Source organism: Medicago truncatula, chromosome 6 (genome assembly GCF_003473485.1).
Source record: "Medicago truncatula cultivar Jemalong A17 chromosome 6, MtrunA17r5.0-ANR, whole genome shotgun sequence".
In the NCBI taxonomy this organism is placed as follows: Eukaryota; Viridiplantae; Streptophyta; class Magnoliopsida; order Fabales; family Fabaceae; genus Medicago; species Medicago truncatula.
In genome coordinates, this window is record NC_053047.1 from 29,609,525 (window position 1) to 29,628,318 (window position 18,794).

An 18,794-nucleotide genomic window follows, 5' to 3' on the forward strand; every position below is an offset into this window, starting at 1 on the left:
AGCAAGTATATATACTATGCTTTTTTCATCTTGAATATCCTATTTCTATCCCATAAGAGGAATTTATAAGTTCAATATCTCCTATATCAAGTGGAAGGGGTGATAGATTGAGACGAGTGAAGGAATTGAAGAAGAGAGCAGAAGAAGATCGAGTGGAACGAAAAAGAAGAATTTGAAGTTATCGAAAAATGGTGCTACATTATCGACAACAAAGCGTGAATGAAAAAAAGTAAAGGGGTCGTTGTATGCAGGCGCTCTTGCCTTCTATTTCTCCAACATTTCTCAAACAACAACATCAATTAAATGCCCTAGTTTAATTAACATTCTACTTGCTATGTCACATTGAATTTTCAATCAAAAATATTGCAAAGTATGAGAAGTGATATGACTAATGTGTAAATATTCTTTCACTCTTTTTTAAATGTCTTCGTCCTTTGAAAGACATAAATGTGTTATCAAAGTTTTGTTCTTATTTATTCTATTGGTTTTCCTTATATTTTCCTAATTATATATTTTGTGACAAACTCAAATGGCTTGATAAATAATATAGAGCATATGTTTACTGTTTTTCTGTAAAATGTGTTAGCGATGGAAAAGATTTAATATCTTCATCAAACCAACCCTCATAACTGTCACTCATCATGTTTCATGCATATTCATCCTCCATAGATAGATGAGTATGCATCACAAAACTAAGTATATATTAAGTAACTCCGTGTTAAAGAAGTGCATGAATTACCTATCTTACATTTTTTATCAAGTTTAATCCTTCTCTTTTTGATCAAGCTTGATCATTCTTTTAATTCTAATAATTTTCTCCAAGATATATCATGAAAAACTAAACAACATTAATGTTGAAAAACATATTATTTATGAGTTACATGCGTTAGCGCAATAGAAAGAGCGGACAGACAGGCACGGGAGTGCCCGTCTGGATGCTAGTTGCAATAATGTGATGTCTCATCAACTAGTCAATATGAAATATGAGTTTTGTTATTTATTAATTTATGTGGCAAATACATCATTGATGTATGCGTATAATAATTGTACATCAAGAAAAAAGATAAGTTAAGAGAAGAATGATGTAATTTTGTCAAAAAGTAATATCAAACGAAAGCGAATATTTATTAATTTTACTAAAAATATCTCGTATAAAATAATTGGTTTAGGTTTGCTCTAAAAGAAATTAACCCATGCCATCTTTACAAAAATATGAAGGCATACTTATATTTAAAAAAAAAAAAAAAGAGAGAGACATGGTGGTGTATACCTTGTTAAATAGTTTGGATCCTCTTCCATCTACAAAGAAAATGAAGGAAAGATGGAGAGGCTTTTAATCCATCACTATTACTTAAGTGTTATAGTATTGAAACACTTCCAACTCATGGTGTTAATCAAAACATGCACCATCAAATCTACCATGCAAGTGTTCAACAGGAGAAGAACAACATGAGTACTATGATTCCAAATTACGGTGTTAATCAAAGCATGCAACGTCAAATCTACCCTGGAAGTGTTCAACAAAACAAGAACACCATCATGAGTACTATGGTTCCAACTCCTAGTGTTAATCAAAACATGCACATCCAGTTTCAAGTCTACACTTCAAGTGTTAATCAACAACAGAAGAGCAACACCATGATGAATACTTCAACGATGAGTACTTTAATGCAAGTTATGAACATGGTTGCAACTAAAATGGACCAAAATTTCTTTGGCCAACAAGGTGATGGAAATAGCTACTATCACTACAAAGTGCCTAATGGTGAAGTAGCTAAGGTTCCAATGCAAGCAAATGTCTCAACAACAACCTTTGATTCATCTTTTGATCATTTGAATGTATTTAATTCTCAATCTGATGTTAATGCTTACAACAACTCTGTATTTATTCACTCTCCTACTGCAGAGTTGTTGGAAGCATCAACATCAGATTGAGAATTGAATGCATTCAAATGATCAAAAGATAAATCAAAGGTTGTTGTTGAGACATTTGCTTGCATTGGAACATTAGCTACTTCAGCATTAGGCACTTTGTAGTGATAGTAGCTATTTGCATCACCTTGTTGGCCAAATAAATTTTGATCCATTTGAGTTGCAACCATGTTCGTAACTGGCATTAAAGCACTCATCATTGAAGTATTCATCATGGTGTTGCTCTTCTGTTGTTGATTAACACTTGAAGTGTAGACTTGAGACAGCACGTGCATGTTTTCATTAACACTTGGAGTTGGAACCATAGTACTCACGATGGTGTTCTTGTTTTGTTGAACACTTCTAGGGTAGATTTGACGCTACATGCTTTAATTAACACTGTGATTTAGAATCATAGTATTCATGTTGTTCTTCTCATGTTGAACACTTTCATTGTAGATTTGATGGTGCATGTTTTGATTAACACCATGAGTTGGAGATCGTGAATATATGTCATAGTTTTATTTGGGATAAAGTAGTTGTAGATGTTGTGTACAAAATTGGTGATATGCGAATTAAGACCCGTGTAAACATAAGCTAAACTATAACCAAGATGTATCAAATCTTGTTCCCATGAATGTGATATGGTATCTTGAAGTTTAGGCACCCATGAAAATATAAAAAGAGTATGACTATGACTTCATTAAAATTTATGCACCCATGAAGATATATTCATAAGAACTAATGGGAAAGAGATCAAATCTCATCCTCACGACCGGTTGGTGGTATGGTATCTTGTTGGATCTCATTATTAAAGGTAGCTCAAAGGAGGGGACTACTCAAACATATTTATACTCTCCATTCGGGAATCTGAGCAATGTGATACTAGAAACAAACTACAAACAACTTCAAAACCAACTTCAACATCAACCCTCATGCTTAGCGTGGGTCTGGGTCCAATTCTCACGTTGCTATCATTAACCTGTCCCTGATACCATGTAAAACGAGCTTTGATCTCATGCTAAAATATACCTCAAAGTTTAAGAGTACTCATACATATTTATATACTCAACAACCCGGAAATCTGAGCAATGTGGGACTAGAAGCAAACTAAAATTGTCTTCAAAACCAACTTCGACACACACCCTCATGCCTAGCGTGAGATTGGGTTCAATTCCAACATTGCAATCTTTAACCCGACTCTGATCCTAAAATTTTACATGGTATCAGAGTCAAGTTAAGAATTGAAATGTAAAAATTGGACCCAGTCCCACGCTAAGCGTGAAGGTGGGTGTTAAAATTGGAGTTGAAGATGTTTGTAGTTTGTTTCTAGCACCAAATTGCTTAGGTTCCCGAGTTATTAAGTGTATAAAATATGCTTTAGCACACTCATCTTTTGAGCTATCTTTTGGGATGAGATCTAATCTCATTTTACATGGTATTAGAGTTGGGTTAAAGACTGAAATGTGAGAATTGGACACAAGCTCATGCTAGGCGTGAGGGTGGGTGTTGAAATAGGTTTTGAAGTTGTTTGTAATTTATTTCTAGTCTCACATTGTGCAGGTCTCGGGCTGTTGAATGTACAAATATGTTTGAGTACCCTCATCCTTTAAGTTAACTTTTAAGATGAGATTCAATCCCATTTTACAAGGTTCATTTTGGTTTTGTGTATTAATAGTATTGTACACAACACCTAGACCTATTTTATCCCAAACGAAACAATGATAAATGTTTACCACCTTCCAACTTTTCCAAATCATTGAGTAGATTGCACAAAACTCTTAGGTTCACCATTGTGTCTTTAAGACTTTATAACGTATTTGGGGTATGTTTAACAATGAGATTTGCATGAGATATGTGAAAGTTGTTAGGGATTTTCCTCTCAAGGATATTCTTGCAGGACTTACGAATGGAAGAAATTAAAAGAATAAAACTTGGATTAAAGGCCTGTCCTTTACCTCATCGCCGTTTGTATTCCAACCCAAGATAAGTTCAATTTAGCAGTAGCACTAATAATTTCAGATTTAACGTCCTACAAAATAGAGAAGATATATATTATAATATCGTAAGAATGATATATATATATATATATGTTTATCACCATCCTTGATATAATAATTTTGGGGAGCGATAGAGTGAAAAAGTGTGACTAAAATGCATCTAAAGTAAATGTCCTAGAAGATAAAATTAATCTCCTAAAATAAATGAAACTAATAGTTTGAAATCTATCTAAAGTAAATGCCCTAGAAGATAAAATTGAATCTCTGAAAATAAATGAAACTAATAGTTTAGATCTAAGAAATATATATTCATATATCAACAAAAACAAAAGTATACTATTCTAACATAAATGATTTTTACTATAGGTTAAATAAGATATTCATATTGGTATCCTTCATTATACCTCATTGACGTACCTTGGGTAATTCATTGATTTGATTTTTGAAACATATGATTAGGTTTATAAGAACATCTTCATCGCGATCTTCACACTCACCTTTTATCCAGTCTTATGTAACCTACATCAGATCGGTTTGTCAAACTGTTTACCATACATCGAGATTCAAGTTGATCAAGCTACCAGATCCCAAATATTATTAGATGAGTGTTTGCGTCACCAAATTAAACTAGATTGAAAAATCACAATCAAAGTTGTTGGATGGATCATACAAAAAATCATCGATTGACTCGAATAGGTATTGAGACGTTAGAAAACATTATTAGTAAATAAGGAATCTATGGGAGTACGCAAGAAAGGAAAAATGTATCATGAAAATGTAAGAAAAACAAGTAATGAGAAATAAGAAGAATCACTATAGAGGAGAATAACAAAAGATGAAGAAGAAAGCATGAGGCGCCGACGTTTATATAGAACAGTTGACAAGAAACAAGACGAGTATTTAGGGTTAGAGACACATGCTTGGGCCTAGGTATGTTTGAAGAAATTGGTTAAGAAAGCCCAAACCACAAGCCGCATTCGACTTATATATATATATATATATATATATATATATATATATATATATATATATAAGCAGACATCTTAAATTATATCATTGATCTAGTTCAACAAGTGAACTAAATTTTTCAACAATACCTTTTTTTTTTTTTTTTTACAAATTTACTTGAAAATTTTAATATTCAAAACAAGTTACAATATGCTTTAAGTGTAAAATCCCAGACTGCTTTTAGGATTGTCGACTGATCCTACAAACCAACACGAGTCTTTTCAGCGTGTTTTCTCCTCACTCGCACGCTTACCGAGGGTAGGTCACCCATCATAAGACTACTCCATGTCAAGCATGCTTAACTGTGGAGTTCTTAAGGAATGGGCTACCAAAAAGAAGATGCATCTTGTTTATATAGGGAGTACCAAACAATTCTTATAAGCCTTCCTTCAACCATGTAGTTGATGAGTCATTTATTATCTATTTTTATATGTTATTTAGTTTAGTTTTAATTAGATTTAAGTTTATTTTATATTAGTATTATTTCCTTTTCGAGCTATTTTACTACAATTGCATATTGTTATATTTCAGAAACGAATATTTGATGGATTGAGTCTTGGAGCAAAAGAAAGGGGTTTTGGAGCTGATTCGGTACGAAAATATGAAGATTCGGAGACAAAAATATATCTCCCTAAAGTCAGAAGCTTGGCACAGCCCGTGCTAAGGTTGGCACGGCCGTGCCACCTCCCAAAACAACTTTTGCTTAGATTTTAAGCTACTCTGTTTTAGTTTACTTGTGGAACATTCTAGTGATTGCTTAGATTTTAAGTCGAATGTAAACTATAAATAGAGTAGCTAGCCATCACAAATATTCATCTTTTCTTGGAATGCAATATGTGACAATTGTCTTTCTAATAAAAGTTCATTTACTTTCTTGTTATTTACTTTTATGCTTTCTCTCTTCTTCTCCTTGTCTACGATGAACATTAGTGAGTAGACTTCTCTTGTCTTGGGATTGTTGGATAAGTCTAATGACATAATCCTAATCAAACCAAGCTTTAAACCTTAATCTTATGTAACCCTAATTCCTTATCTAAATTCACCGCTTTAACATGGATCAACCATTATCAAACTGTGGAAACGAAAGTGGAGGGTTTGATAATTGTTTATCCATCATCTCAAATATCAATTCATAAAACGAAAGTGGAGCTTTGATATTCGAACAAGTGAATTTAGACAAAGATTGTAAAGGCAGCGAAATAGTCATTACAATATTTGAGACATATAGTTTCGATCTTCAAGGGAACTAATAATGATCAAGTCAGCGAAATAGACTTGGTTGTTAGAGGAACCAAAATCTAATAGTAATCAAGTCAGCGAAATAGGCTTGGTTGCTAGAGGAACAAAAGAGAAATTGTCTTGAGAAATTAGGTCTAACATAAGGTTATAAGTTTAATAGTTTGGTTTGTGAAGGACTTGTCATTAGGATAAACCAATAATTCCAAGGCTCTTATCTTTTATTATTATTCTTTTAAACATGCAAAAATACAAAAATACAACTTTCTACTTTCTATATATTAATTCTAATCATTGTTAAAAGATAATTGAATTCATAACTCACTGTCGGAACGATACTCATCTTTTTACTACTTCGGTAAGACCGTGCACTTGCGGTTTTATCTCATCAGTAGTCCCATACCTACATGGCCTCAGGATCCCTCTCATTCCGATGTGATTCGGTTCCTCTATAAGTTGTCGGGAGCCGCTCATTGTCGTACCTTGTGCACCAGCGGTCACTCCCCTGCCTCGTCAGCCTTAGGTGTTACATGCCCACCAGCTTCCATTTGGTTCGTCCCCGACCACATCGTACTGGGAGAGGTCTGCTCTGATGCCATTTGTAACATCGTAAAACCGATAACTTAGTCGGACATAAGGTATAAATTTATGATGAAAGTATGTTTTTAACCAAGATCAGAGGTGTAGAGTGTAACGCCCTAATTCTATTAAAGCGATAAAACATGTGAATAATAGAAATATTCAAGAAATAGATAATTTAAACAATTATCAGAGTAAAAACCATAAACGGGATATCAGATAGAAACGTAATCCAAAAACAGTTAAATGATAATTTAACCTTCACAAATATCTTTAACATAGCAGCGGAAAATCATAATCATAATTCGTAAAACGATTTGGCACGCAGGCCCAACAAGTATCTCAAAAGAGTTTATCAAAACATAAGCAGTTCACGTAAAAGAATGAAGCATGTTATAGCATGTAACCCCATCCCGTTACGTATCAGAGCGACCTAGACGACACAGTGAGGCAAGGCCACTCACAGAAGCAACTGCACACTAAGCACGATCACCTGCAAGTTACCCATACGAAGGGCAACATTTTCAAGCAGAAGGGGTGAGATTTCATAATAAAATAACATTAATCAATGCAATTGCGAATCATAATTTAACATCATAATCATTCCATTATTAACTTTGCATAAATGCTAAACAGTTATCGCGTAATCATTATCCAATCATTATGAAGAACATAACATAATCAATAAACACTTATCACGTAATCACATATTCAATCATTATCAACAAGGCATCTTAATCATGACAATGTGACAATGCTCCTAGACTCCTTATATGCATGTGGTACCAATCGTCATCATAAGTATTAATATACTTTAATCGTGCGGAGGACAAAGCTCCTATAAAACGTGCGGAGGACAAAGCTCCTAATTTTCGTGGTGAGGACTAAGCTCAATGATATGCTATGCATGGACACATATGAACAAAACATCATAATCATCGTAATCATGTGCATTCAATAACTTGATGCAAAACGTCATCATTTTCATTATATTCATATATAAACATTGCATACTCAGTTAAATAACAGCAGCAGCATAGTCAAGTCGCATAACAGCAAGGAGATATCAATATATCAACAACAATTTACTAGAATCATAATCATTTCAATTATATCTTACATATTGCATAATACCTTAATCATGCTCAAATAATATCAACATAACTCGAAAGCTTTACAGACTGCATTAAACGTTATCATAAGGTTTCATTACCAATTAGGGGTTCATTCTGGATCAAAAAGTGCGACACAGATCGCACAAACACATAATCAAGTTCATCCTGGTTGTACTCGCGAGGCGAGAGTACTTACTCGCCATGGCGAGAACCACTCAACTCACAAACTAAGCTTGTTCTGGGTTCCCTCCGATCCTACATTCATTCCTAATCAATACTAGGTATGTTCAGGTACTCAAAGGCATACAAGATTCAACTAAAAAGGTCGAAACACGAAATATGACATGCACTCTGCCTAAGCTCGCGAGGCGAGGAAAGGTTGCTCGCCATGGCGAGTTGCACCAAACAACTCGCGAGGCGAAGGAAAGGGGCTCGCGTGGCGAGCGATGAAGTTCATCACTCGCGAGGCGAGGATCATCACTCGCCGTGGCGAGCGATGAACAGAAGCACGGGCAGACTAGGGTTTTTCTCAAAAATCCATCACATAACATGGTTCAAAGCCTAATTTTGATTGCAGAATTCATCCTAAACATATTCTAAGGTTAAAGGACGGTTTCTACATCAATCTAAACAAGTTTTACCGTTTGATCATCAATTTTTAGGGTTTTGACCTAATTCCAAAACTTCTCTAAATCAATCCTAACTTTGTCAACTAATCATCAGAATTACAGTAATTAACATTATTGAATTATTAGTCTCACCCTTACCTGGTTATGAAGAAATCGCAGCCCTCTCTATGCTCTTCTCCCTTCTAAGCTTTTCTCCCTTTTCCAAAAGTTTTCACGTACAAAGAGTTTCTAAAATATTAGGTCTTCTCCTATTTATATCTTTTTCTAATTACTTATCTTATCTCACTTTCATCCCCAAAACTATCTAAAATATCTAAACAGCCCTCAACTAAATATTTTTCAAATCTTTATTTTATTTAACAATAAAATAATTCTCATATCCTTATCAAATCCTCCAAAACTCATAACTTAACACGTCATCAATCAAATCACCACAAATCATCAAAACATATCAAAATCATGCATATACTATATAATTATAACATAATGGCCTAAACTTGATTAAATAACGATTAAACGAAAGTGGGCGTTACAACTCTCCCCCACTTAAAAGATTTTCGTCCTCGAAAATTTACCTCAAGCAAACAACTCTGGATAAGACTCCAGCATCTTACTCTCAAGCTCCCACGTCAAGCTTTCGCCAGTCGCTCCCGACCAAACGACTCTCACGAGAGGTATCTCCTTGCCTCTCAACGTCTTCACTTTACGATCATCAATCCTCAACGGTAAAGTCTCTACCGTAAGGTTGTCTCTAATTTGCACATCGTCGCTTTGGATTACATGAGATGGATCCGGAACATACTTTCGAAGTTGCGACACATGGAAAACGTTGTGCAAATTCGAAAGATGCGGCGGTAAACCCACTCGGTAAGCCACCGTTCCAACTCTTTCCAATATCTGATACGGACCAATGAACTTCGGGGTCAACTTCTTTGACTTCAAAGCACGTCCTACACCAGTCATAGGAGTGACTCTCAAAAACACGTGGTCTCCTTCCTGAAATTCAAGATCTTTTCTACGCTTATCATGATAACTCTTTTGTCGACTCTGCGACGCCTTCATTTTCTCTTGGATCATCTGAACTTTCTCAGTAGTTTGCTGAACAATCTCTGGTCCTAAGACCACTCTTTCTCCTGATTCAAACCAACACAACGGAGTTCTGCATCTCCGACCATACAAAGCCTCGAACGGTGCCATTCCAATACTAGAATGATAACTATTATTATAAGTGAACTCGATCAACGGAAGATGACTATCCCAAGTTCCTCCTTGCTCAAGAACACAAATTCTCAACAAATCCTCTAGCGACTGAATTGTCCTCTCCGACTGACCATCTGTCTGTGGATGATACGCCGAACTCAATCTCAACTTCGAACCCAAGGCCTCTTGCAAACTTTTCCAAAATCTAGAAGTAAATCTTGGATCTCTATCTGATACAATGCTCGAAGGAACACCATGCAACTTCACAATCTCTTTGATGTAAATCTCTGCCAACTGGGCAACAGGGAAACTAATATTAATAGGTAGGAAATGAGCTGACTTCGTCAACCTATCAACAATAACCCAAATTGCGTCGCTCCCTCTCGGAGTATTCGGCAAACTCGTCACAAAATCCATCGATATACTATCCCATTTCCATTCTGGCACGTCTAAAGGTACCATCATTCCAGCAGGTTTCTGATGCTCAACTTTCGACTTCTGACAAACTAAACAGGAATACACAAACTGTGCCACATCTCGTTTCAAACCAGACCACCAGAAAATCTTCTTTAGATCATGATACATCTTCGTAGCTCCCGGATGAATACTCAAGCTACTTCTATGACTCTCTTCAAGAATCATCTTCTTAATCTCTTCATTGTCTGGGATACAAATTCTTCCTCGGAATCTCAACACACCTTGATCATCGATTTTAAAATCACTGTCTTCAGTCTGATCTCTAGCAACCAACAAGTCCACAAACTTTACATCAACTTTCTGTGCTTCCTTGATACTTTTCAGAAACTCACTATCAATCTTCAGCATACCCAGTTTCACACTCTGAGGTGACCATTCGCAAAGCAAACTCATATCTCTAAACTGTTCAAGCAATTCGAACTCTCTGACCATCATGGCGGACATATGCAATGTCTTCCTACTCAAGGCATCTGCAACAACATTAGCTTTACCTGGATGATAATTCAAACCAAAGTCATAATCCTTCAACAATTCGAGCCATCTTCGCTGTCTCATATTCAATTCCTTCTGATCGAACAAATACCTCAAACTCTTGTGATCACTAAACACCTCAAACCTCGAACCATACAAATAATGTCTCCATATCTTCAATACAAAGACTACAGCCGCCAACTCGAGATCATGCGTAGGATAATTCTTCTCATGAACTCTCAACTGTCTTGAAGCATAAGCTACCACTTTACCTTCTTGCATAAGTACACCTCCTAAACCCAACTTGGACGCATCACAATAAACCACAAAAGGTTCATCTGACTTCGGCAAAATTAACACTGGAGCAGTTGTCAAACGCTTCTTCAATTCACCGAAACTTTTCTCACAATGGACGTCCCACACAAAAGTTTTACCTTTACAAGTCAACTGTGTAAGCGGAAGAGCTAACTTAGAAAACCCTTCAATAAACCTTCTATAGTAACCAGCTAAACCCAAGAAACTTCTAATCTCTGTAACGGACTTTGGAGTCTCCCACTGTGATACCGCTTCAACTTTAGACGGATCCACTGCAATACCATCACCAGAAATAACATGGCCTAGAAAACTCACTTCTTTCAACCAGAATTCACACTTAGACAATTTGGCATAAAGTTTCTTCTCTTTCAACACTTGCAAAACAATCTTCAGATGCTCGGCATGTTCTTCTTCAGTCTTGGAGTAAATCAAAATATCGTCGATGAACACAACTACGAACCGATCCAAAAATGCATGGAAGATGCGATTCATATACTCCATAAACACTCCAGGTGCATTGGTAACTCCAAAAGGCATAACTTTATATTCATAGTGACCATAACGCGTTCTGAAAGCTGTCTTCTGCATATCCTCATCCTTTACTTTAATCTGGTGATAACCCGATCTCAAATCAATCTTGCTGAAAACTCGTGCACCCACTAGCTGATCCATCAAATCATCAATTCTCGGAAGTGGATACCTATTCTTGATAGTTACCTTGTTCAACTGTCGATAATCAATACACAACCGCATACTACCATCTTTCTTCTTTACTAGCAAAACCGGCGCTCCCCAAGGTGAAACACTTGGTCTAACAAACTTCTTTTCAAGCAAGTCTTCTAACTGTTTCTTCAACTCAGATAACTCAGAAGCAGACATACGATAAGGTGCCATCGAGACCGGCTTCGTTCCAGGAACAAGATCAATAGAAAACTCAACTTCTCTCTCTGGAGGCACATCAGGAATCTCATCTGGAAAAACTTCAGGAAATTCACACACCACCGGTAACCTGTCAATCACTGCTTGATTCTCAATAGATATAGTAGCCATTAGCGAAAACATCAAGATACCGTCGCGTTCCAGTTGCTTCAGCTGCTTAGTAGATAAAAACTCTGCACCACTTTCCTCTTCGACGGAAGAGAAATGTACTGACTTGCTAAAACAATTAATAAGAACGTGGTTGTACTCTAACCAGTTCATACCCAAAATCACATCCATACCACTCAAAGGTAGACAAACTAAATCCATTTCAAAATCACGACCAAACATAGACAAAGGACATTTCAAACATACGAGAGAAGTAGTCACCGAACCCTTAGCTGGAGTTTCGACAACCATCTCCCCATTCATATCAGACAAATCAAGACCCAAAGCAGAAACACAATCGAAAGCAATAAAACAATGCGTAGCACCAGTATCAATAATAGCAACTAAAGGAGTATTATTAATATAGCAAGTACCTCTGATCAAACGATCCTCATTCTCTGTCTGAGTCCCAGTCAAAGCAAAGACCCTACCAGTAGTCGGCGCCCTCTTAGGCTGAGTACACTGTGAACTAATGTGACCCTCTCCGTTGCAATTAAAGCAAACAATGTCTGTACGATTGCAATCAGCTACAACATGACCTTTCTTGCCACACCGGACACACTTCTTGATTTCCTCAGGGCAGACGTTGCTCTTGTGGCCTTTCTCACCACAATTGAAACACACAATCTCTGCAGCATCCTTCTTCTTAGGCCGCCTAACATCGACCATCTTCTGTTTACCTTTGTCAGCGGGGGCACTGTACGGCTTAGGACGACTCTGCTGTCCCTTGCCCTTCCTTTCATTCACTACCTTGTAGTGAGCCTTCGTATCCTCTTCATAGATCCTGCAGCTATTAACCAAGTCCTGAAAAACTCTCAGCTGTTGGTATCCAATCGCCCTCTTAATGTCGGGCCTCAAACCGTTCTCGAACTTAATGCATCTCGAGAACTCAGCATTCTCTGCAGTATAGTGCGGATAGAACTTAGACAGCTCCACGAACTTGGCAGCATACTCCGTCACGGACATATTTCCTTGCTTCAGCTCAAGGAATTCGATCTCTTTCTTCCCGCGAACATCTTCCGGAAAGTATCTTCTCAGGAACTCTCTCCTGAAAACAGCCCAAGTCACAACAGCTCCCTCCTGCCCAAGGGTAGGCAGAAGAGCAACCCACCAGTCATCAGCTTCCTCGGCTAGCTGATGAGTACCAAACCGCACCTTCTGATCTTCAGTGCACTGCATAACTCGGAAAATCCTCTCAATCTCCTTAAGCCACGTCTGGGCTCCATCAGGGTCATAACGTCCTTTGAAAGTCGGAGGGTTCTTCTTCATGAACGTCTCCAACATCCTAGCTTCAGCATTTGCACCAGCATTCACGTTAGGTTGTTGTCCCACAGCTTGGGCAACAGCTTGTAGAGCAGCAGCTAACGCAGCATCGTTCCTTCCAGCCATTTCTGATATTCTACAAAAGTAGCAACAACAACATAAGATAGTAATATAAATATTACTAAGACTCGACACAACTCTCTAATTGACCGGACGGACCAACCAGGCTCTGATACCAATTGTAACACCCCGTTTTCCCAATATACAAATTTCTTAAACAATTATCAGAGTAAAAACCATAAACGGGATATCACATAGAAACGTAATCCAAAAACAGTTAAATGATAATTTAACCTTCACAAATATCTTTAACATAGCAGCGGAAAATCATAATCATAATTCGTAAAACGATTTGGCACGCAGGCCCAACAAGTATCTCAAAAGAGTTTATCAAAACATAAGCAGTTCACGTAAAAGAATGAAGCATGTTATAGCATATAACCCCATCCCGTTACGTATCAGAGCGACCTAGACGACACAGTGAGGCAAGGCCACTCACAGAATTAACTGCACACTAAGCACGATCACCTGCAAGTTACCCATACGAAGGGCAACATTTTCAAGCAGAAGGGGTGAGATTTCATAATAAAATAACATTAATCAATGTAATTGCGAATCATAATTTAACATCATAATCATTCCATTATTAACTTTGCATAAATGCTAAACAGTTATCGCGTAATCATTATACAATCATTATGAAGAACATAACATAATCAATAAACACTTATCACGTAATCACATATTCAATCATTATCAACAAGGCATCTTAATCATGACAATGTGACAATGCTCCTAGACTCCTTATATGCATGTGGTACCAATCGTCATCATAAGTATTAATATACTTTAATCGTGCGGAGGACAAAGCTCCTATAAAACGTGCGGAGGACAAAGCTCCTAATTTTCGTGGTGAGGACTAAGCTCAATGATATGCTATGCATGGACACATATGAACAAAACATCATAATCATCGTAATCATGTGCATTCAATAACTTGATGCAAAACGTCATCATTTTCATTATATTCATATATAAACATTGCATACTCAGTTAAATAACAGCAGCAGCATAGTCAAGTCGCATAACAGCAAGGAAATATCAATATATCAACAACAATTTACTAGAATCATAATCATTTCAATTATATCTTACATATTGCATAATACCTTAATCATGCTCAAATAATATCAACATAACTCGAAAGCTTTACAGACTGCATTAAACGTTATCATAAGGTTTCATTACCAATTAGGGGTTCATTCTGGATCAAAAAGTGCGACACAGATCGCACAAACACATAATCAAGTTCATCCTGGTTGTACTCGCGAGGCGAGAGTACTTACTCGCCATGGCGAGAACCACTCAACTCACAAACTAAGCTTGTTCTGGGTTCCCTCCGATCCTACATTCATTCCTAATAAATACTAGGTATGTTCAGGTACTCAAAGGCATACAAGATTCAACTAAAAAGGTCGAAACACGAAATATGACATGCACTCTGCCTAAGCTCGCGAGGCGAGGAAAGGTTGCTCGCCATGGCGAGTTGCACCAAACAACTCGCGAGGCGAAGGAAAGGGGCTCGCGTGGCGAGCGATGAAGTTCATCACTCGCGAGGCGAGGATCATCACTCGCCGTGGCGAGCGATGAACAGAAGCACGGGCAGACTAGGGTTTTTCTCAAAAATCCATCACATAACATGGTTCAAAGCCTAATTTTGATTGCAGAATTCATCCTAAACATATTCTAAGGTTAAAGGACGGTTTCTACATCAATCTAAACAAGTTTTACCGTTTGATCATCAATTTTTAGGGTTTTGACCTAATTCCAAAACTTCTCTAAATCAATCCTAACTTTGTCAACTAATCATCAGAATTACAGTAATTAACATTATTGAATTATTAGTCTCACCCTTACCTGGTTATGAAGAAATCGCAGCCCTCTCTATGCTCTTCTCCCTTCTAAGCTTTTCTCCCTTTTCCAAAAGTTTTCACGTACAAAGAGTTTCTAAAATATTAGGTCTTCTCCTATTTATATCTTTTTCTAATTACTTATCTTATCTCACTTTCATCCCCAAAACTATCTAAAATATCTAAACAGCCCTCAACTAAATATTTTTCAAATCTTTATTTTATTTAACAATAAAATAATTCTCATATCCTTATCAAATCCTCCAAAACTCATAACTTAACACGTCATCAATCAAATCACCACAAATCATCAAAACATATCAAAATCATGCATATACTATATAATTATAACATAATGGCCTAAACTTGATTAAATAACGATTAAACGAAAGTGGGCGTTACATAGAGTGTAACGCCCTAATTCTATTAAAGCGATAAAACATGTGAATAATAGAAATATTCAAGAAATAGACGCCTCGTCATCAAACAAAATCCAAACAACAGGCATATATAAAAATTCTCAACAGTTGCAGCGGATATAAACCATACAATTAAAAAAAAAAAAAAACATACATGTCATGAGGTCAAAATACATCATCATAAAAATTCTCCAATCCCGACAAATGGGTAAATCTCCACAATATACCTATTAATAAAGGCATTACTTTTTAGTTTGGTGTAGCCTATTTTACATTCCAATTTTATCCTATAACTTCCACTTATTATGTAACTTCCAATTTTAACCAGTTTTTTTTAAATGAAAAGGCAGCAATTTTATTTTTATGAAAGACAACAATTTTTTTTTTTATTGAATCAAAGAGAGCACATTCATATCAACTTCCAAAAATCCCTTCTTAACACATATTTTTATTCAACTTTAACTTTTCATCAAACCACTAGGATTCATGGCAATTTACTATCCCAAACTTGCGGGTGGTACAAGAAAGTGTACTAAATATTGTTTCTATCTTTTCCTCCCATTATCTACTCAAAAACATTATTTTCTATTCACATCACTTAAAAATTAAATTGGTGAAATGGAAAGAGATTGCTTCAAGGGAAATCAAAATAATTGAAGAATAGTGAAAATCAAAGTGACTGGAAACATCATTGCAAACAAATGTATCTAAATTTATATCATACATGAGATCATTATTTGATTAGATCATTATCTATCTTTAGCATATATAAACCCAAAGCATTGTTTTGATGTAACATATTTTACTTCCCATTTTACCGTAAACTAAAATGCCATTGTTGCTATTAATAAATCAAACCCAATTAGAATTGAGCAGTTTTATGCAGTTCCACAATTTTTCCTAAGAGAGACAAACAATTCAAGGAGAATAGAGGTTAGGAGTTTTTATAATTTGTTTTAATTTTTTCCATTAATTAAACTCTGCAGAATTTTGACTGTATGTTTCACTCTCAATTTCAATCTATTTTAATTAACGTTTTCATTCTAATGTTGCAATACGCTCTCATTTGTCGGTTGCACAATCTTACTTGATGGTGGATTGTACAAGAACATCCAAAAGGATGCAATTACTTAAGAACTAAGACTACCGTGGACACATATATAGTAGAAGTGGCTTCATAGATGTTGTATTTTATAGTGTTTTTTTTTTCCTTATATGCATTTGAATTCCTCGGAAACGAATTACATTACCATCACGAATGTGTTATTTTTGTTAATCATCTAGGTGCAACAGTTAGAGTATGTATCTGCAAGTTATGCTTTGATGAGTTCTTATGTTAATTTTATTTTTTAATAGTGATGGTGTTCTTTTTTATCCATAGGGGCTCTCTACCTCTTGCAAGAGTTGATTGATGGTCCTGATATGCTTCCTAACATTTTGTTTGTTTTAGAGTATGTTCTATATCCTGATTTTGTATCTTTGCATAAATATGTATGTGATTTGTACAAAAAATAGAGAACAATGAATGCCTAAAGCATTCAAATGTCTATACTTTGGAGACAGACAACAGTGGCGAAGAAGAAAAAATCCATATCAAATTGGAAATGAAAAAAAATTATGAGAGAATATAATTGAGGTATATACATGAATCAAAGTGAGGGTCATTGTCTTGAATATATCTTCTGATACATATTTACAAAAAATATTTTCTTTATTAGTCTTTCATTTCCTTCATCAACATTTAATGGGTGGGGGATGTTGTCATTCTATTTGTATTATATTTTTCAAAGAAAAAAAACTCTGAAAAAACAAGAGACGACGAAGATGGAAGAGGAATTCCACATGCATGCCGCCACCGAAGAATGTAATAAAGCATGCCACACTTGACACTCAGCCGCCAGGGTACCTTACACCTATGACGAGTCTACGCTATAAAACGTCGAAAGGAAAGCTGCACACAACCCAGTACATCCATCAGTAAGCCAACATGGAAAGAGATTCATTCCATCCTTTTAATTTAATATATATCTCTTTCTTTTGTGGACATTGAGAGTGTGGTGTCAATTGAGATGATGAACACATCTTACACTCTGATGGTGAACTCTATATTTAACAATTTTGATTCATGTATTGAAGAATGCTAGGTTTTTTCAATCAAATAGGGAAGTAGTAGTATAAGCAAGCTTAAAAAAGAGGGCACAAGAAAGATCAAAGTACCAAGAGATGGTGCAAACAATATAGAAACAAAGCCACATAGTTGGATGAAAAGACCAAGTAGTACGAGGATGAATATACATGCTCAAGTATTATCACACACAATTTGGAACAGTCCATAAATTATGGTTACCATTTTTGTTTGTTTAAGTCACTCGAGAAATTTGTGGCCTTCATGGTTTTTGTATGGTGTTGTTGTAATCTATACCTATTAATAAAGGCAATACTTTTCTTTTAGTGTAGCCTTTTTTTAGCACGAAAATGCCCTTTTCAGTTTTGTTTTACACACTATTAACTTATCATCACAAGTTTAATTATGGTTACTTAGTTTTTATTGCCTTCTCACCACACAGAATTATCATTAACTACTTCCAACAATCTGATTTCATAAACACACAATTGCCACAAACAAACAATCATTGATTCTACCAATTTTCATCAACAATTTTTCTCTTCAATTACAAAATGAAATTCACGGGAGTGTTGTTTATACTTTTGCAGAATGTGATTGAAGATGCACTATTTCTCTTGAATTATTTTGGTGGAAGAAGGTAACCCTCAAAATTTGCCAATTCAAAAAAAAAAAGTACTATACATTCAAAATATAACAGAGTGGGTGGCACAGGCGCAACAACAACTATATATTATTTTTTTGTAAAATAATGAAGTAAGGATAAGAGAAGGAAAATGGGAGCCATGGAGGCCACTCTACGACTGCGACCTAATTGTAGATTCTCATCAGGGAGGGAGGTTTGAAAATTGTATTTGGACTCTATTCCTATTTTGTTTTTAAAATTAAATTTATTTTCCCCTTTCCTTTGTTGTATCATAATTGATGCACTCCATTCTTATGTTGAATAGGTCTAACATTGTTTTTAAAGAATGTAATTTGAAAAGTTAA